Here is a 21,471-nt window from a genome sequence, read left to right as displayed (position 1 = left end):
TGGTTTGCAGTTCTCTTTAAGTTCCTGATGTTGCAGATGCCCTGCTTCCTGACTTTCCCCGCTGTGAGCTGTCATGGACTGAGGTTAGCTGCATGCTGCCTGCAGTCCTGTATCTGACACACTCACTCCTGTTCTGGCTGTCACTTCACACCTTGATTGTTAAGAAACCAGCTGCTTTATTATACAGACATGGAAGTGTTCTCTGGGAGAGTAGAGTTGGGAGATTCCCCCACCCTCAGGACCCTGGGAGTCCTCGCTGGCTGCCCATCAGCAAGTGTCGAGGTGGGGAGAGAAGAATAAGGCTCTGTGACTTCTGGGGTCCCTGCAGTCCAGTCCCCTGGGCTAGTGGGTGGCCAGAGTAGCATACAGAGTAGCATACAGGCTGGGCTCCTGGGGGGCTACTCTCACCAGGAAGAAGGGGGAGCTGTCTCCTGCCTGAGAGTCAGCTGGGCCACATTCTGGAGAACTGTGGAGGCAGTAGCCTGTGGGGGAAGGGAAGTCAGTGAAAGGGTGGGGGGCTGGGCTGGAGAGGAAGGGGCCTACATGACTGCCCACAGTGTGTCCCCTTCACCGGCTCTGTCCTGTCTGTCCCTGCCAGGTGGGTTGGGGAGGGGGGAGCAGAGGTGGCCACTCCCCAGTTGAGTCCCTCCTGCTTCACCTGGGCATAGATGGCTTCCTGGGTGTCTACAACCAACCCCCAGGCTGTTGAGAGACAACAGTGGGGCACAGCCTGGCTTGCGCCCCAGGGGCCCCTTGACACTCCCCATGTCCATGTGCTGCCAGGCAGGTCCCTTTCCTGAGGGGGTCCTGAGGCCTTCCTAAGCCACGGGTGCAGATGCCCTGGGGTGTGGCTCAGATACAAACCTCACTCCTCCTGCTCATCAAGTCCAGCTGCCTGGCCCCTTTGGAAAGAGGTCACCCCTCCCTCAGGTGCTGGCACCTGTCGTCCCAGGCCCCACCCACCTGCCCCTCCCTTTAAGGGGACAATTTGCTTTCTTGAGTGACACATCCAGCGTGAGGTGTCAGGGGCCTTGCTGCCGGGGAAGAGGCAAGTGTGGACCCCAGGATTTGGGACACAGGAGCAGACACATCACTAGTTTCAGACTGGAGATGAGAGCAGGGCTCACCAGAAGGTCCAGCTCTACCTGCTCCTCAGGCCTCCTCTCTGTCTCTGCAGCATCTGGGGGGCAGAACAGGGGGTCATGTGGGGGGTCCCTAAGGTCTCTCAGGGCTGAGGCCACCCTATTCCCCACTGGGGCACAGCATGCAGGTTTAGGGGTGGCCAGGTCACACAGTTGGGTCTCTGTCTGCTCCCCACTCTCACTCCTCCCAGCCCCCATGATCCATAAACTTCTGTCCCCCCTCCAGCTGCTCCTCCTTCCTCTCACTCAGGGTCTCTTCCTTGGAGACAGCTGCAGAACTGTGGGGGGGGACACAGTTTCTGGGCAGGCAGAGACTGTTGGTTGGGTGGGGGTCCTCAGGGTGGGGGGTACCTAGACTTCAGGCCTCTGTCCTGGGGCTCTGGGCCAGCAGCCCCTGTAAGAGTGAGAAGTGACTCTTCCTGGGGGTGACCCCCCTGCACACAGGGTTCCAGAGGGCCGGGGACCCTTGTGTCCCAGGAGCTCAGGAGTGGAAGCCACAGACCAGCCCTCAGCTATACCTGCCATGTGCTGGCTGGGCCCTTGGCTTCTGCCCCTCTGAGCGGTCCCTTCTGTGTGGCTGCTAAGCCCCCCTGAAGCTCATGTGAACTGCTCACCGGCCTTCCTGTGTGCACTGCAACACCTGCGTCTCAGGAAAAGGAAGAGGAAGAGGAGGAAGAGCAGCATGGCCAGGGCCACCAAGACGCTGATCAGAACGTTCATGCCCTATGGGTGACCTTGGGCAGGAGCTGAGTCATGAGTGAGGGGTTGCGCCATCTCACTGAGCCCCTCAGTGTCCCAGCTCAGGCTGGGACTGTCGACCCTCACCTCACACACAGGGGTTACCCCTCCCCACACAGACAGGGAAACTGAGGCTGAGAGGGAAGTCAGGAGCCCTGGATATTGGTCTGCCATGCAGAGTAGGACTGGGACAGGGTGGGGTCCCTGAGGCCCCCGATGTCACACCCTCAGAAAACACCATCACGGCTCAGTGTCTGAAGGTGGACAGACGCCCCAGAGTCTCCCCTGCAGTGTGGGCCCTTCCTGTCACCTCCCCCAACATCTGGGGGCATGAGGGCTCAGCACCACCCCTGGGCCCTGGGAGCCAAGGCACAGCCACTCACCAGCTTTGGAGTTGGGCCCTTTGGCCTGGGGGTTGCCATCTCCAGACCCTGTGAGTGGCACTGGAGGGGGTCTCCATCCACAGCAGCCCCTTGAGGGCTGGGAGGGGGTGGGAGCTTCTCAGGCAGAAGCCTCGCCGTCACCCACTCTGACTCAGGGTACTTGTTCCCACCCTACCCACAGCTCCTGGGGCAGGACCTGAGGACTGAGCTCAGAAGGTCGGGGGCCTCACCTGAGACCAGGAGCCAGAGGGGGCTGGGACAGTGGTGAGGGGCACTGTCACTTGAGCTGTAGCACCTTTAGGTGGCCCCGTGGGCTGTGGTCACAGGCTGGAAGGAGAACTCATCCCAGAACCCCTGAGCTCAGGGCTGACCTCAGACACTGGGGGGGCAGGAGCGCCCCCTCCTTGGACAGAAGGAAAGAGTTCCTGGGACTCTGTGACTGACAGCGCAGGGTCACCTTCTCTCCTGGGGCCACAGAGGGGCCTGGCTGCTCTGACAGGGATGGGGTGTCAGCCAGCTGTTCTAGTGAGAGGAAGGGGTGAGGGCTGCTGCCCCCTTGCTCTGAACCACGTCCCCAGTGCCTGTCTCTGAAGACCCTCCTCTCTGTCTTTGTCCCATCAGTGTCTCTTCCCCTCCCCCATCTCTCCCTCCTTCCCTGGGGACCCCACGCCCCTCTCCTACCCTCACTCTGGGTCTCCCCCATGCAGTCTGTCCAGACTGAGCTGCAGGCTCCTCATCTGTCACCAGGATGTCCAGGGGGCTGCTGGGTGCTGACCACAGGGAGGAGCAGCTGTGACCCCCATAGCACTGGTACCGGCCCCCGTGGGGAGGTCTCACAGGGCCCAGGGAGAACTGGGCCTCAGAGAGCCTGGCCTGGGTCAGCCGGCCAGGGAGTTGAAAGAGGCCAGGGTCCCCCTCCCAGCACAGAGGGAATCTGTCATAGCCCACGGCAGAGCCACACTGGGGGGTCAGCATCTGTCCAAGGGCCATGACATGGCCCTGCAGGCTCAGGAGGGAGGGCTTCCCAGATTCCCCTGCCGAGGCCAGCGGGCACTCAGGAAGACCCACCCTCTCCTGCCCTGACCCAGGACACTGCCCTTCACCCAGCCTCCCTCCTGGGGCTCCCCTGAGAGCAAAGATCCAAGTAACCTGTGTGGGACCTCAGACCGTGGAAGGGGCAGGATGAGACCCTCACCTGAGGTCACCATAGGGCTTGGCTTGTTTGACATGGAGGGTTTGCTATAGGGTCCTAGGAGAGAAGGAGGCAGCATGGGAGATGAGGTCCCCTTGCTCCCCCGGGATGGTGTGATGGGGCCCCATGAGAGCAGACCCCCTTCCTGAGGGAGAACCTGAGCTGGGACCCCTGAGTGAGTCTCACCTTTTTCCACCTCCAGCTTCAGGGGGACACTGGTCTTTGACTGGCCATTGTGGTCGACACATTTACAGTGGTATCTGCCTGCATGGAGACTTTGCACATTTTTTATGAAGAATTTGGGCTTCCCGAGCTTCTGTGTGTTCCAGGGACTTTTTCTTCCATCTTTATAGAGACTGAAGGTCCCCCGAGTCCACTGACACCAGAGGGTCACAGAGATCCCCATTCGGACCACACGGCCTGGCTGTGCGCAGAGGATTGGCTTGGGGAAGGTTCCTTGAAAGAAATCAGAGGTGGGGTCATAGCACAGTCCCACCCCCAGTCCCCAGCTCTCAGCCCAGGACTCTCCCTGATGTCCCTTACATCCCCATCAGCCCAGATCTGCTCCTCTCCATCCCCAGGTTCAGGAGTCCCCTGTCCTCAATGAGGGTCCTGAGAGCCTGGGGACAGACTCACCTGTCTGCACACAGGTCCTGGGCCCCACACTCAGCCCTGGAAGAGAGTCCCTGTGAGAGGGGTGTCCTGAGTCCTGAGCACAAGCCTCCCCACACACAGCTACTAAGTCCTGGGGCCCTGACCCAGCAGGCCTGGCTTTGGGGTCCCTCCCATACTGGGGTGTCCCCCCTAGTCCATCTCACCCAGGAAGAGCAGGACTGTGAGGGTGGGGGACATGGTGTGTCCTCCTCTGAGGCAGCTGTGCACACGGAGGGAGCCTGGGGCCTGGCAAGATGGAAAGACTCTCAGGGTGTGGCCACTCTGCACTGACTCTACCACGGGGTTTTCACGTCAGCCCCACAGGATGGGAATTGCCCCACCCCATCTTGGCAATAGAGTCTGTGGAGCAGTAAACAGACCTGGTCTCAAAGCCTGCCCCAGAGTTCCCTCCCTGTCAACCTGCTCCTCACTCATCCTGGGCTATGGGATGAGGGTCCCACAGCCCCAGCTGTTGGGGGGGTGCTCATGGATGCTGCTCGACAGACTCTGATGTCACTGTGCGGTCAGCTCGAGTCCTTGTGGTCTGGTCACCAAGAAACCTGGGAAGAGAGGGAGCTAAGATCCCTGTTATTTTTTATTTAAAAAAATTGGGGGGGAGTCAGGTGGTAGAGCAGCTTGTTAAGTGCACATGGCACAAAGCACAAGAACCAGCATAAGGATCCTGGTTTGAGCCCCCGGCTCCCCACCTGCAGGGGAGTCTCCTCACAAGCAGTGAAGCAGGTCAGTAGATGTCTGTCTTTCTCTCCCCCTCTCTGTCTTCCCCTCCTCTCTCCATTTCTCTCTGTCCTATCCAACAACTACTACATCAATAACAACAATGATAATTACAACAATAAAAACAACAAGGGCAACTAAAGGGAATAAATAAATAAATATAAAAGACTTTAAAAATAAAATATTTTTTTAATTGCCACAAGGCTTATAGCTTGGATTCAGTGCTGGCACTACAAATTCTCTGCTCTTGGAAGCATTTTATCTCTTTTTAAAAATAAATATTTTGTTTACTTATTAAGGAGAAGGATAGGAGGGGAGAGGGAGAGAAGAACCAGACATCATTCTGGCCCATGTGCTGCCAGGGTTTGAACTCAGGACCTCATGCTTGAGAATCCAACACTTTATCCACTGCACAACCTACTAGACCATGCAATTTCTTTTCTTCTCTTTTCCTTTATCTTCTTTCTTTCTTTTCCTATTTTATTTCCTAGAATGTAGACAAATGGAAATGTGAAACGGAAACAGAGTTGGAGAGAAAGAGAGAGAGAGAGAGACCAGCAGCCCTGCTTCCCTGCTACTAATATGTCCCCCTGCAGGTGAAGAGCAAAGGCTCGGGCGCTGGTCATTATGCAGGTGACAGGAGCGCTCATCCAGGTGGGCCACAGCCTGGCCCCTCTCTCTCTTTAAATATTTATTTGTCTATGTTTAATTAAATTAAATTAATTAATTATTGGATAGAGACAGAGAGAAATTGAATGGGGAGGTAAAGATGGAAAGGGAGAGAGACAGAGAGACACCTGCAGACCTGCTTCTCCACTTGTGAAGCTTTTTTCTCCTGCAGGTGGAACCTGGGTCCTAGGACACTGCAGTGTGTGCATGTATCCAGGTGCATGACTGCCTGGCCCCCGATTTATTCTTTAGAATCTCTATGGGGGATTCATGGTTCCCAGGCAGCAGCGTGCTGTACAGTACAGTGGTTTGTACCTGCAGGACATTTCCCACTGTCCACATAACCGCTCACCCCCCACGAGGTCCTCTTTCATGTTCCAGGGCCTGACCCCCCACCCCCAGGGTCTTTGACACTGGGACAAAGGGCCTTTCTCCACTTGCTCCGACGTCTCCCAGCACTGGGGCCGGGGCTCCTTCAGCCTCACTTGACCTGCCGGCTTCCCGCCTGCCCCTTCAGGTCTCTGGCAGAGCCCAGCACCTTTGCTGACAGAAACCAGCTGCGAGGCCTCTCGTGGTTCATGGTGGGTGGGGGGGGGGTTGGAGGGGCATTGATGCCCCCTTTGCATCAGCTTCTTTCATTTTATTTTATCGTCATTATTTTCCCCAGAGCCCTGCTCTGCTCTGGCTTCTGGTGGTGCAGGGGATGGAAGCTGGGACCTGGGAGCCTCAGGCAGGGGAGTCTGTTTGCAGAAGCCCTGTGCTGCCTGCCCCACTGGCACCAGCTTCTTGTACCGCGGAATAAAGCCAAAAGCCCGGTGTGAGAGAGCAAGACGGGCAGGCAGCTCCCTGCAGACAGACGCCCCAGATGCGGGGCTTCTCCCGCTGAGGTCCAACACCTGCTCAGCCCCGCCCACTCAGCCAGCCCCGCCCACTGCTCTCTGCCCCGCCCACTCGGACAGCCGCACCCATCAGTTCTGCCCCACCCACTCCGTCAGCCCCACCCATCACATCATGGCCCCCCTACCAGGACAGCCCCGCCCACTGCACTCTGCCCTGCCCACTCCGTCAGCCCTGCCAATCAGACTCTGCCCCACCCACCAGGCCAGCCTTGCTTGCCTCACTCTTCCCTGCTCACTCCCTCAGCCCCACCCATCACATCATGGTCCCACCTACCAGGTCAGCCCAGCCCACCGCACTCTGCCCCGCCCACAGTATGCTTACAAACAATGGGTCTGATTTGCTGCCACCTTGTGGACACCATGAGGATAGCAGATGATAGAGAAACTTCAAAACTCTTGAGATATTCACAGATACAATGTCATTTAAATCAAGCAGAAGGGGAGGTGGAGGTGCACCTGGTTAGATGCACATGCTGCCATGGGCAAGGACCCAGGTTCCAGCAACTGGTATCCACCTGCAGGGGGAAAGCTTTGTGAGATGTGAAGTCGGGCTGCAGGTATATAGCTCCTGTATATAGCTCCCTTTCTCTCAATTTCTGGCTGTCTCCTTCAAATAAATAAATAAATAAGAAAGAAAATGCAGTGACAGAACCCAGGCCTACAGATCTGCACAAATGCAGAGCAGCTTCCTGGACTGTGGTTCTGCTGCCACCTCGTGGACACAGAGGGGAATGCGCCCGTGCAGGGAGCTCATCACACTCACAGAAAGAATGGCAGTGCCCGCAAGACAGGCTGACAGAATCCCGAAATAGCAGAGCAGTTTGTGCACAACAATAAGAAAAGTGAGTCCGTTTTTGTTTAAATAGCATGCAATATCAGCAACCAAGTAACAACCTATTTTTATTTGAATGAGATTTTCTTTTATAAAAATATTTTTTAGAAACTTATTTTAAAAAGTATTTTTTTTATTTTTGAGAGAGATGCAGAGAAAGACATAGAGAGAAACACCAGAGAACTGCTCAGCTCTCATTTATGGTGATGTGGGGGACTGAACGTGGGACTTTGGAGCCTCAGGCATGACAGTCTCTTTGCATAAACACTATGCTATCTACCCCGCCTCTTTTATGCAAATATTAAATCTTATCATTTTATTCCATATATATATTTCCCCAAGTGGACTGTTGCTGCGTGTGAGGGGCACTACAAACCCTCCTCTCGCGGTGACCTTTCTTGGCTTCCCTTCCTTTTTTTTTTAAATAATTTATTTCTTTATTGGGGAATTAATGCTTTACATTCAACAGTAAATACAATAGTTTGTACATGCATAACATTCCTCAGTTTCCCACTTAACAATACAACCCCCACTATGTCATTCATCATCTTTCACGGACCTGTATTCTCCCCACCCCAGAGTCTTTTACTTTGGTGTAATACTCCAATTCCATTTCAGGTTCGACTTGTGTTTTCTTTTCTAATCTTGTTTTTCAACTTCTGCCTGAGAGTGAGAGCATCCCATATTCATCCTTCTGTTTCTGACTTATTTCACTCAACATGATTTTTTTCAAGGTCCATCCAAAATTGGCTGAAAACAGTGAAGTCACCATTTTTTACAGCTGAGTAGTATTCCATTGTGTATATAGACCACAACTTGCTCAGCCACTCATCTGTTGTTGGACACCTGGGTTGCTTGCAGGTTTTGGCTATTACAAATTGTGCTGCCAAGAACATATGTGTACACAGATCTTTTTGGATGGATGTGTTGGGATCCTTAGGATATATCCCCAGGAGGGGAATTGCAGGGTCATAGGGTAGGTCCATTTCTAGCCTTCTGAGAGTTCTCCAGACTGTTCTCCACAGAGGTTGGACCAATTGACATTCCCACCAGTAATGCAGGAGGGTTCCTTTGACCCCACACCCTCTCCAGCATTTGCTGCTGTTACCTTTTCTGATGTCTGACATTCTCACAGGAGTGAAGTGATATCTCATTGTTGTCTTGATTTGCATTTCTCTGACAATCAGAGACTTGGAGCATTTTTTCATGTGTTTCTCGGCCTTTTGGATCTCTTCTGTGGTGAATATTCTGTCCAAGTCCTCCCCCCATTTTTGGATGGGGTTATTGGTTGTCTTGTTGTTGAGTCTGGCAAGTTCTTTATATATGTTGGTTATTAAACTATTATCTGACGTATGGCATGTAACAATCTTCTCCCATTCTGTGAGGGGTCTCTTGGTTTGGGTAGTGGTTTCTTTTGCTATGAAGAAGCTTTTTAATTTGATGTAGTCCCATAGGTTTATACTTGCCTTAGTCTTCCTTGTAATTGGATTTGTTTCATTGAAAATGTCTTTAAAATTTATGCAGAAAAAAGTTCTGCCAATATTTTCCTCTAAGTATCTGATAGTTTGTGGTCTAACATCCAAGTCCTTGATCCACTTGGAATTTACTTTTGCATTTGGTGAATACAGTGATTCAGTTTCATTCTTCTGCATGTTTCAACCCATTGTTTCCAACACCATTTGTTGAAGAGACTTTGCTTTCCCCATGTAATAGTCTGGGCCCCTTTGTCAAAGATTAGATGTCCATACGTGTGGGGCCTCATTTCTGGGCTCTCAATTCTATTCCACTGGTCAGTGTGTCTATTCATGTTCCAGTACCAAGCAGTTTTGATGACAATGGCCCTATAATACAGTTTGAGATCTGGGAGTGTGATGCCTCCGGTTCTGTTCTTTTTTCTCAAGATTGTTTTGGCAATTCTAGGTCTTTTCTGGTTCCAGATAAACATTTGTAGCATTTGTTCTATTCTCCTAAAAAATGTGCTTGGGATCTTGATGGGGATAGCGTTAAATTTGTAGATGGCTCTGGATAATATATTCATTTTGATGATGTTAATTTTTCCAACCCATGAACATGGAATATCTTTCCACTTCTTTGTGTCTTTTTCAATTTCTTTGAGTAGTGACTCATAATTTTCAGTATACAAGTCTTTCACTTCTTTGGTTAGGTTTACTCCTAGATATTTTATTGTTTTTGTTGCTATAAAAAAAGGAACTGATTTCTGGATTTCAATTTCTTCTAACTTAGTGTTTGCATAGAGGAATGCCACTGACTTCTGAATGTTAATTTTATAGCCTGACACCTTACTGTATTACCTGATGATTTCCAAAAGCTTCTTGCTGGATTCCTTAGGTTTTTCCATGTATACTATCATGTCATCTGCAAATAAGGAGAGTTTGACTTCTTCTCTTCCAATCTGTATCCCTTTAATTCCTTGCTCCTGCCTGAATGCTACGGCAAGAACTTCCAACACTATGTTGAATAGTAATGCTGATAGTGGGCTGCCCTGTCTAGTACCTGATCTGAGGGGAAATGCTTCCAGTTTTTCACCATTGAGTATGATGTTGGTTGTAGGTTTGCTATATATAGACTCCACTATCTTCAGGAATTTTCCTTCTATTCACATTTTTTGTAGTGTTTTGATCATAAAGGGATGTTGTATTTTGTCAAAGGCTTTCTCTGCATCTATTGATATGACCATGTGGTTTTTGGTCTTGCTTTTGTTGATGTGGTGGATCACATTGATTGATTTACATATATTAAACCAACCTTGCATGCCTGGGATAAACCCCACTTGGTCATGATGAACAATCTTTTTGATATACTGCTGTATCCGGTTGGCTAGAATTTTGTTCAATATTTTCGCATCTATGTTCATCAGAGATATTGGTCTGTAGTTTTCTTTTTTGCTTGTGTCCCTGTCTGCTTTTGGTATCAGGGTGATGTTGGCTTCATAGAAGCTGGCAGGGAGTATTCCAGTGTCTTCAATCTTCTGGAAGACTTTTAAAAGTAGAGGTATTAGTTCTTCTTTGAAAGTTTTGTAGAATTCATTTGTAAAACCATCTGGTCCAGGACTTTTATTTTTGGGAGGATTTTTGATAACTGTTTCAATTTCATTAGCTGTGATGGGCCTGTTCATGTTATCCACTTCCTCTACTTAGTTTTGGAAGTTGGTAGGTATCTAGGACATCATTCATTTCTTCCAGGTTGTCTAGCTTGGTGGCATATAGTTGTTCATATAAGCCTCGCATGATATGTTGAATTTCTACAGTGTCTGTTGTGATATCTCCTCTTTCATTTACTATCCGATTTATTTGGGTCTTCTCCCTTTTTTGTTTTGTGAGACTGGCAAAAGTTTTGTCGATTTTGTTTACTCTTTTGAAGAAACAACATTTACTTTCATTGATCTATTGTATGGTTTTCCTATTCTCAATGTTATTGATTTCTGCCCTAACTTCAGTGATTTCTGTCCTTCTGGTTACTTTAGGATTCCTTTGTTGTTCTTCTTCTAGGTCTTTAAGATGTGCAATCAGGCTGTTTATTTGTGCTTTTTCTTGTTTCCTAATGTGTGCTTGTATAGCTATGAACTTCCCTCTTAGGACTGCTTTAGCTGTGTCCCAAATATTTTGATAGCATGTGTCTTCATTTTCATTGAACTCTCGAAACATTTTGATTTCTTCCTTGATTTCCTCTTTGACCCAGAAGTTGTTAAGAAGTGTACTGTTGAGCTTCCACATTTTGGGACTGTTACTAATCTTTTGTTGATTGTTAAGTGTTAGTTTAATTCCACTGTGGTCTGAGAAGATGCTTGGGATGATTTCAGTGCTCTTGAATTGGCTGATGCTGTCTTTGTGGCCTAACATATGGTCTATCCTTGAGAATGATTCATGTGGATTTGAGTAAAATGTGTATTCCAGTTTCTTGGGATGAATGACTCTGAAAATGTCCAATAGTTCTAGTTTATCTATCTCTTCATGTAGCTCCCTTATGTCTTTACTGATTTTATTCCTGGATGATCTGTCAAGTTGAGATAGTGGGGTGTTGAAGTCCCCTACTATGATTGTGTTACTGTTAATATATTGCTGTAGCTCTTTCAGTAGACGTTTGATGTATTTAGATGGCTTCTCATTGGGTGCATAGATATTAATAATTGTTAAGTCCTCTTGATTGACTGATCCTCTGAGCATTAAGTAGTGTCCATTCCTATCTTTTTTAATCTTATGTATTTTAAAGTCTATCATGTCAGATATGAGAATAGCTGTTCCTGCCCTTTTTTGTGGGCCATTGGCTTGAATGATAGTTTTCCATCCGTTCACTTTAAGTCTGTGTTTGTCTTGTTGCGTTAGGTGAGTTTCCTGTAGACAACATATTGTTGGGTTGTGTTTTCTGATCCATCTTCCTACTCTGTGTCTTTTAATAGGTGAATTCAGGCCATTGACATTTATTGATATCAAAGATTGAAGATATTTTAACGCCATTCTTGTAGAATTTTAGAGTGTTTTGATATATGTCCTATTTGTGGTGATCTGGTTGTTTATAGGAGACCTTTCAGAACTTCTTTCAGGGCAGGCTTGGTGATGGTTGCTTCCTTCAACTGTTGCTTGTCTGAGAAGGTTTTGATGCCTCCATCTAGTCTGAATGACAATCTAGCAGGATATAGTATTCTTGGCTGAAAGCCTTTCTCATTGAGCACTCAATAGATATCTTGCCATTCTCTTCTGTCCTGTAGTGTTTGTATGGAGAAGTCTGCTGCTAATCTTATGGGTTTTCCTTTGTAGGTGACTCTTTGTTTTTCTCTTGCAGCCTTGAGGATCCTTTCTTTATCCTTATTCCTTTCCAATCTAAGTATGACATGTCTTGGTGTCTTTAGGTCTGGGTTAATTCTGTTTGGGACCCTCTGGGCTTCTTGAATCTTTATGTCTTTGATGTTGTCTAGACTAGAGAAATGTTCAGCTATTATGGCCTGGAGAATGCTTTCTTCCTCTCCTTCTCTTTCTTCCTCTGGTAAGCCAATAATGTGTATATTGTTTCTTTTGAAGTCATCCCATAGGACTCTGTTGTTGTTTTCAGCATCTCTTAATCTCTTTTTGAGATCTCTTACTTCTTTTTTAGTTGTCTCTAATTCATCCTCAATCTTGCTAATTCTGTCTTCAGCCTCATAGATTCTATTCTCTCTGCCCTCTACTGCTTTCTGGAGTTCATCTATTTTGTTGCCCTGCTCTGATACTGTTTTAGCTTATTCAGCTAGTTGCCTTCTTAGCTTAGTGATTTCAGCTTTCAGCTCTCTAATAACCATGAGATAATTAGAATTTTCTTCCATATTCTCATTTGTTGTTCCTGCATTTCTGATTACAATTTTTTCAAATTATTTACTGACTGCTGTATTATTTCCTTAGCTAATGTTTGGATGTTGAACTCGTTGTTTTGTGCTTCACCCTCTGGAGGACTTTTAGTTGGACTCTTGTCCTGGTTCGATTCTCCAATATTTTTTCTTGTTGTTTTAACCATTTTATATATTATGTTATGAGTTCCCTTTATCAGTGCTTTTCAAATTATTGATCACTATTGCCTGGATTGACTTGTGTCCAAGTAATTTAATTAAAGGGTTTACCGTGGTGGAAGTTAACAGTTTTTTCAATCCCTGAGTTGGAGCTCAGTGGTGTAAATGCCTCTTTTTTTTCTTCCCTGTAGGCTATGGGTGCCTGGGGGCTTTTAAACTATCAATAGGCTTCTTAGCTTAATCACTGACTCCAGACCAAGAAATAAATCAGGGTGTGACAGAGATAATTCAGTGGTTATGCAAAGAGACTTTCACAGCCCCTCAGCTATGCCACCGAGGTATAGGTCTTCTCCTGAGTTTCCCGGTTAGATCTCTGTCCCCTGGTGTCCCTCCCTGTTGCTGTTCCAGATTCTGAGGGTAGTAGCAATGGAGACTCAGAGTTGCACTTGGTGAGTCTCTGGGGAGTCCTTTCCTCACTTCAGCTGTCCCCTTGTTGAGGAGCGAACTGGAGGTGGTGTCTCCACTGATAAACTGCTGAACTGTTAGCAGTCACTTAATCTCTCCTTAGGCCCCTCTCTCCTCTCTGTCACCAGCCACGTGTGTTTGTACTCACAGGTGATTTACTGGGTTCCTGTGGTCATTCTAGTCCTGTCTTGTTTCGGTCCGGGTGGTCTCCTTTGGTATTCCTAGTTGATCCGGGAGAGGAGAGGAGAGGAGAGCCTTCCTTCTGTTTTATGTGTTAGGACAGAGAGCTGCTGAGAGGTGAGGGAGACAGTGCCCAGGAGCCAGAGGAGCAGCACCGCCACCCGGCCTCCCTGGGACTCAGGTCCTGATCTGAGTGTCCGTGTGTCCTCGGAGCTCTCCAGCTCTGAAGGCCCCCGGTGGACGCTCCTCAGCGCGGTGCAGGGAGGCTCACACCTGGCGCACCTGTAACCTGCACTTGCTGTGGGTTCAGGAAACCATCGCCACAGGACAGCACCTGCAGGGACAGCCTCGCAGGAGGGAGAGACACCAACAGCCCTGCTACATGGCCTGTGAAGCTCCCTGCTGGTGGGGCCCAGGGGCTTGAACCCGGGTCATCACCCACAGCACGTCTGGTATGTAACCAGGCGCCCCAGCGTCGCCCTGCCCCCGGATTTAAAGGCTCTTGACGTGCGCACAGCTGTCGGCCGCCCGTCCTCTCCCGCTGATTCTGCGGCGTGTCCACACGCGGCAGCTCCGGGTCGGGTGTCGGCAGCTGGCTGTGGCCTCTGGGGCTCCGCTCTGCCCGGGACTGCGCCTGGGAACCGCACGGACTGAGCCAGACGCTCCGGTGCTGCCGTGCATCCAGGGACGGGCTTTTCACTCTGTTCTGCTGAGCTGTGTTCGCACGGCGGGTCTCAGGCTCTTCGCGGGTCTGAAGATTGTGAGCAGAACATGTCTCCTTTTATCCAGAGTGAGTGTGTGGATGGAGGCAGGAGGGAGGCGGAGGCAGGCAGAGGAGAGGCCTCCGGGAGCTGCCGCGCACCTGGACTCTCAGCTCAGGTGTGCGGGGCACAGGCCGAGATCTGCACCCGCGGCCTCGCGACCCTTGTGGACACCCCGCAGACGGCGAGGATGGGGCATCAGTCCCCGCGGAGTCTCAGATCAAGATGTAGAGACACAGAGCTGAAGGGCCCCCAGGCCACGACATGCCCCCGGCTCCCTGCTGCCACCAGGGTCGGCTGGACTCTCCTGCCAGCCCTGTGACTCCACCTTTCACCCAAGGGTGCTGCCCTCCACCACCTCCAGGGACTGGAGACTCGCCCATGACCTGTGCTTTACTCTCATTGGCCAGAGCTCTCCAGCTCCGCCCAGTGAGGGCAGGGCTCCTTGTTACCATTAGCCAGCCTTCTGGAGGACTGCCCAGAAGGGCCTCCCCACACGCTCATTGGACATCTGTAAGGTCCGCCTCCAAGCTCCTGATGCTGATTGTCCTGTGACTGAACACGCCCCAAAAGCCCATATCTGGGCTCACATTGGTAAGGTTTCGTAAGGCCCGCCCACTGGTTGCTGTCTGTGCTCTGATGGGTCAGGACCTTTGGGCAGGCCCACAATCCCTGCCAGCAATCTCATTGGCTACTGTCCTTAGAGCAACCCCTCAACCTCTACCAGCAATCTCATTGGCTGCTGTCCTTAGGGCACTCCCACAACAACTACTGGCAATTTCATTGGCTACTCCTGTCTTTAGGGCACGCCCTGGAAGGTTGTTCCCCCTGTTTTGTCATTGGTCGTTCACTTGAGGACTGCCCACATGGCCTTCCCCACTTGCTCATTGCACAGTGTCTCAAAGGTCCACCCACAAGGCTCTTCCCCTGGACTGTAATAGGCTAGTTTCTCTACACACACACACACACACACACACACACACACCACGTGCCAGCCATCTCATTGGCCAGTGTCCATAGGACCCGCCCAGGAAAGTCAAATCCTCCTGCTCAGGTGTGTTGCTGCCACGTTGTGGAGGCAAATCAGAATGCAGCTAGGGACAGAAATTCATCAACTCCCAGGGGAGTCTTCCCATCAAAGGAGAGTAAGCCTAGGAATTGGAGAGCCAAGTGCCAGAACACAAAACAAAAACCATTTAGTGAGTGATGTGCAACTCACACATGAAAATGCACTGCCTCCACCACCTGAGCTTTCAGTCTATTCTTCTTCTAGTGTTTGCCCTGCTTCCGTAGCCAGTCAACAGCGTCAGGTTGAGCCTGATGTCAAGTTTCGAGACCTCCTTTGAATCTGGAGAGGTGGCAGTCGTTGACTATGTGGGTCATAGTCTGTCTGGAGCCGCAGGGGCAGTTTGGGTCATCTCTGGCTCCCCAGCGATGGAACATAGCAGCGCACCGGCCATGGCCTGTTCGATAGCGATTGAGGAGGGCCCAATCATAACGTGCTAGGTCAAAGCCGGGTTGACGCTCGCAGGGGTCTGTGATGAGGTGTTTGTTCTTTACCTCAGCTGACTGCCAACTCTGTTTCCAAGAGTCTGGAACAGAGAAGTTCAGTGTAGGCATAGGGGACCAGATTGGGTGACGAGACGTCAAGCGTTGGACAGGGTGGGCGAAGATATCCGAGTATTTTGGCAGGTCCGGTCGAGCGTAGACGTGGGAAATGAACTTAGATGATGCCGCATCCCGACGAATATCTGGCGGGGCGATGTTGCTAAGAACTGGCAGCCATGGAACCGGGGTGGAACGGATGGTTCCAGAAATTATCCTCATGGAGGAATATAATTTGGAATCGACCAAGTGGACATGGGGGCTACGGAACCATACTGGGGCACAGTATTCTCAGTCTATGAGCTGCTTCAACAACGATGGTGCTTTGCTGCACCCTTGTGGACTTGCAGCAGAATGCAGCTAGGGACAGAAATTTATCAACTCCCAGGGGAGTCTTCCCATCAAAGGAGAGAAAGCCTAGGAATTGGAGAGCCAAATGCCGAAACACACACACACACACACACACACACACACTTTGTGAGTCGTGTACAACTCACACATAAAATTGCGCTGTGTCCAAAGCTGTGTCCAAAGCTGTCTCCTCATTACACAGGCTGCTAGACAACTTTGGTGCTTTGCTGCCGCCTTGTGGACACGCAGCAGAATGCAGCTGGCACAGAAATGACCAAGTCCCCTGGAGTCTTCCCCTTGTCACAGGAGAGAAAGCCTAGGAAAAGGCAAAGAGCCGGCGGCCCCGAGGGAAGAAGCAGTGTTCTGTGCATCGCATGTGCAGTCCTCACATGAAAATGCGCTGTGGCTGGCAAGTTAGCTTGTTTGGATACTGAAGGTGCTTTCTCATGGACACAACCCAGGTTCAAGCCCAGCCCCACCACCTGCGGGAGGCTTCAGTGCTGTGGCCCTGGCCCCAGTGTGTGTGTGTCTCTACCTGAGAAAACAATGCGGCCTGAAATGGGGAAATCCCAGGTGGCCAAAAATAACAATGTGCTTCAAGTAGAATGGACTAGGAGATCATTCTTTAGGAACTTGGGTCTCAGTCACTTTTTTTTTCCCTTGCCGCCAGGTTAATGCTGGGGCTCGGTGCTGGCACTAGGAATCCACAGCGCCTGACAGCCATTTTTCATTATTATTATTATTATTATGTGTTTAAAATTGTATTCAATGGGACAGAGAGACATTGAGAAGGGAAGAGACCCCCGGCAGGCGGTTAGAGCAGGAAGCCCAGGTCTTCACATGGCTCTTTGCGCTTAGCAGTAAGTCTGCTTAACCGAGTGCATCACTGTCAGCCCCCTCAGTTTCACATTTGATGTAAAAATCATGAACATTCTAGGAAAATGTTTAATTTCCTAGCAATAGAAATTTTTGTGAACCAAAAGACACTGCTAATTGTGAGACATCTGGGCAGAAGAAACTGCTTCTCATGGTCTTTCTGGAGAAGCCAGCTGGGCAGAATCCAGGAGGCATTTCTACAAATCACAAACAGGAAGAAAGCACAGGGAGACCCAACGAAGGCCACATGATACAGGCAGGAGTCTATCAAGTGGAGGCTGCTCCAGGGATTCCCTGGCATGTCCAAGTCCATGAAAACTGAGATTTCTGTGGACTGAAGGGAAATCCAGCATCCAGAGTGATGCTCTGGCCATGTCTCTAGCACTCTTCTTCACTAAATAAATCTAAAACAGAAAATCTTCCTTTAAAGACTTGAATCTGGTCTTTTCTCTTTTAAAAAATATTTACTTATTTATTCCCTTTTGTTGCCCTTGATGTTTTATTGTTGTTGTTATTGATTCTGTTGTTGTTAGATAGGACAGAGAGAAATGGAGAGAGGAAGGGAAGGAGAGAGAGGCAAAGAAAGACAGACACCTGCAGACCTGCTTCACCACCTGTGAAGCAACCCCCCTGCAGGTGGGGAGCCGGGGGCTCTGTCCTCGTGCTGGTCCCCTCTGTCCCCACGTTGATCCCCTCTTCCCTGTGATGGTCCCCTCTGTCACTCGTGCTGGTCCCCTCATCCATGTGTGTTGGTATGCATGAGACCCCTTCTGTTTCATTTGGTTTAAATACCCCCTGCTTAACACTATTCTATTTACATAACCACTTCATTCTATTTACATAACCGCTGTTAACAAGCACCTCCCTCCAGGGCATTGGTTCAATCCCCACTGTTTCATGATATGTTTTTGCTCCACCCCCCTCCTTGTCACACCCTGATCCCTTCTTTGTCACACCCTGATTTTCACCAGTCACTTTTCTCTCCACCCTCTCTATGTCACATCCTGTTTCCACCCTACTTGGGAAGTATATATAAAGACAGCATTGTGAGTTCTAGAGTACTGTACTTTGAGTTTAACTTAGCTCGTCTTAGATTGTGCTGCGTCCTGCATGAATAAAGAGATACTGCCTACAGCTCAACCATGAGTCCCTGGTCATCTGTTACCCGCCCGTGAAGCCAGCCCATTGAAAACAACATAACCTGTCGAAAACAACACATGTGCTGGTCCTGTCACCCTTGCTGGTCCCTTCTGTCTCCCCCATGCTGGTCCCCTATGTTCCCCGTGCTGGTCCCCTCTGTCTCTTCCATGCTGGTCCCCTCTGTCCCCACTGCTGGTCCCCTCTGTCTCCCCCATGCTGGTCCCCTATGTCCCCAGTGCTGGTCCCCTCTGTCCCCAGAGCTGGTCCCCTCTGTCTCCCCCATGTTGGTCCCCTATGCTCCCCGTGCTGGTCCTCTCTGTCTCTCCCATGCTGGTCCCCTATGTTCCCTGTGCTAGTCCCGTCTGTGTCTCCCATGACGGTCCCCTCTGTCCCCAGTGCTGGTCCCCTCTGATCCCTCGTTACTTCTCTGTGCTCCCTCAGCTCCCGCTCACACCTGCCTCTACCTCTTTTCACAAAACTTTGACTCTAAGACTCAAAAAAATCATAACAAGATTATCTACACAATAAATAAGTAATGTTTTCTGCTCCAGGAGGTGGTGCAGTGGATAGAGTAAGCATGAGGCCCTGAATTCAATCCCCAGCAGAACATGTGCCAGAATGATGTCTGGCTCTTTCTCTCTCTCCTCCTATCTTTCTCATAAATAAATAAAATCTTTAGAAATCTGCACTTTTCAGATTAATCCTCATGTATGACTCAGTATGGACGTGCAGCTGGTGAAAGCTGAGGACACAGGGCCCAGAGGCAGGATGTCACCACGGCCGTCTGCTGTGCCCTGGAGGTCTGTCCTCAATTACTGCTGCTCAGACACCTGGCAGGAACTGATGGCACATCAGGGGCCTCACCTGAGACCAGGAGCTGCAGGGGGGCACTGGGCTGGGACAGCAGGTGGGGGGTGCTGTCACTTGAGCTGTAGCACCTGTAGGTGCCCCCGTGGGCTGTGGTCACAGGCTGGAAGGAGAAACCAGCCCAGAACCCCTGAGCTCAGAACTCTGACCTCAGATGCTGGAGGGCAGGAGCGCTCCCTCCTTGGACAGAAGGAAAGAGTCCCTGGGGCTCTGTGTCTGACAGCACAGGGTCACCTTCTCTCCTGGGGCCACAGAGGGGCCCGGCTGTACCGAGAGGGAGGGGGTGTCAGCCAGCCATCCTTGAGAGAGGAAGAGGTGAGGGCTGCTGCCCCCTGGCTCTGAACCCAGTCCCCAGGGCCTGTCTCTGAAGACCCTCCTCTCTGTCTCTGCCCCATCAGTCTCTCTTCCTCTCTTGCCCACCTCTCCCTCTCTCCCTGGGCACCCCACACTCCTCCCCTGCCCTCACCCTGGGGCTCCCCTGTCAGAGTCTGTCCAGATTGAGCCGCAAGCTCCTCACCTGCCACCAGGATGTCCAAGTGGCTGCTGGGTACTGACCACAGGGAGGAGCAGCTGTGACCCCCATAGCACTAGTACCAGCCCCCGTGGGAGGGTCTCACAGGGACCAAGGGAAGTGAGTCTGAGAGAGCACTGCCTGTGTCAGCCGGAGCTCCACAAGTCCTGAGCCCACCCAGCACCTCTCAGTGCCTGAGGCCAGTGCCCTGGAGTTCCTCTCATTCTCCTGAGGGCAAGATGGCCTGGGGGTCCTGTGACCCACCAGTAAGGAGCAAGAAGACTGAAAGGGTGGTACCCTTCCCCTCCTGTGCCCCAGGCAGCTCTTTGTCTAAGGCTGAGGTTGACACAAGTCCAGGTCCCTGCCCCTGATCCATCAACTGGCCCCTTAGAAACAGCAAGTGTTGCAAACCTCCAGCCCTGAGGTAATTCTGAGAGGAGGTGAGCCAGCGTCTCAATAGTTCAGGCTCACCTGAGACTCTGTGCAGATTAAACAGAATTGGTTCTCTCTCCTGGCCGGCCAGCCCCACCATGTGAACCTGTCATCACCCCCTTTCACCCGACTCCTCTGGTGGCAAAGTCATTAGGAGACACACAGCACAGTGAGTGCACACGGACACAGGAGCCATGCCATGGATGTAAAGATGGGCTTGGATGGACAGACGGACACCAAGTGGCCCATGTGGGGGCAGGAGACTGAAGCAGCTCCTGTGGGGCTGAGCTGCAGGGCCCCTCGCAGGCTGGCACCCGGAGCTCATGGAGATGGCACAGCAGCCTGGAGCGCCCTCTCCCACAGTGAGGGGAGTGGAGGAGACCCCGAGTCAGCAGAGCTGACAGCCCAGGCAGAGCAGCTCCTGCGTCCTTGGGAGGGGAGGTCCCAGGCAGATGGCAGAGGGGCTGAGTCTGAAAAGACAGCACCGGTGTCTGCCTCTCAACAATGGCGATGACGTGGGCTCAGACACAGAGCATCTCTCCTCCTCTCAGTGCTCACTGTCCCCATGACCTGCACCTGGGGTGGGACCAAGCTGGGGGATCCCTTCATCTCCATCCCCCATGGGATGGGGCCCTGGGGCTGGTCTCCCCAGTCTCCCTCCTGACATCCCAGCTCTGAGCTCTGGACAGGGCAGTGCCTGAGGGTCTGCACCCCATGGGACACAGTACAGGGGCCTCAACTGAGACAATGAGCTGCAGGGGGCACTCGGTAGGGACAGCAGGTGGGGGGCATGGCTGAGTGCTGGGAAATTGTGCAGATGCAGTCACATCTGCCATGTTGTCCCCTCAGGCTATTGCCAGTTCTCGCGAGAGTTGGGACATCCTCGGAGCGCCTGTTCCGCCATGTTGTATGCTCAGGGCATTGTCAATTCCTGCAATAAGTTTCAGTGCTCTCACAGAGTTATTATCCTACCCTGGAGTGCTCTGGTTACTCCTCCCCCCTTCCCATTCTCACAGAGTTATTATCCTACCCTGGAGTGCTCTGGTCACTCCTCCCCTTCCCATTCTCACAGAGTTATTACCCTACCCTGGAGTGCTCTGGTTACTCCTCCCCCCTTCCCATTCTCACAGAGTTATTATCCTACCCTGGAGTGCTCTGGTCACTCCTCCCCTCCCCATTCTCACAGAGTTATTATCCTACCCTGGAGTGCTCTGGTCACTCCTCCCCTACCCATTCTCACAGAGTTATTATCCTACCCTGAAGTGCTCTGGTCACTCCTCCCCTTCCCATTCTCACAGAGTTATTACCCTACCCTGGAGTGCTCTGGTTACTCCTCCCCTTCCCATTCTCACACAGTTATTATCCTACCCTGGAGTACTCTGGTCACTCCTCCCCTTCCCATTCTCACAGAGTTATTATCCTACCCTGGAGTGCTCTGGTCACTCCTCCCACTTCCCATTCTCACAGAGTTATTATCCTACCCTGGAGTAATCTGGTTACTCCTCCCCTTCCCATTCTCACAGAGTTATTATCCTACCCTGG

At 51.0% G+C, this 21,471-nt stretch overlaps 1 pseudogene; it reads right to left on the bottom strand.

Moving 5' to 3' along the window:
• Window positions 1-306: 306 nt before the first annotated feature.
• On the bottom strand, window positions 307-4,387 carry LOC103127643 (leukocyte immunoglobulin-like receptor subfamily B member 3; annotated as a pseudogene).
• Between the last annotated feature and the right edge of the window lie 17,084 nt (window positions 4,388-21,471).

The sequence above is a fragment of the Erinaceus europaeus genome, chromosome 2 (genome assembly GCF_950295315.1).
Source record: "Erinaceus europaeus chromosome 2, mEriEur2.1, whole genome shotgun sequence".
In the NCBI taxonomy this organism is placed as follows: domain Eukaryota; kingdom Metazoa; phylum Chordata; class Mammalia; order Eulipotyphla; family Erinaceidae; genus Erinaceus; species Erinaceus europaeus.
The sequence above is the reverse complement of the archived record's forward strand: the minus strand, read 5'-3'. Positions and strand labels throughout refer to the sequence as shown.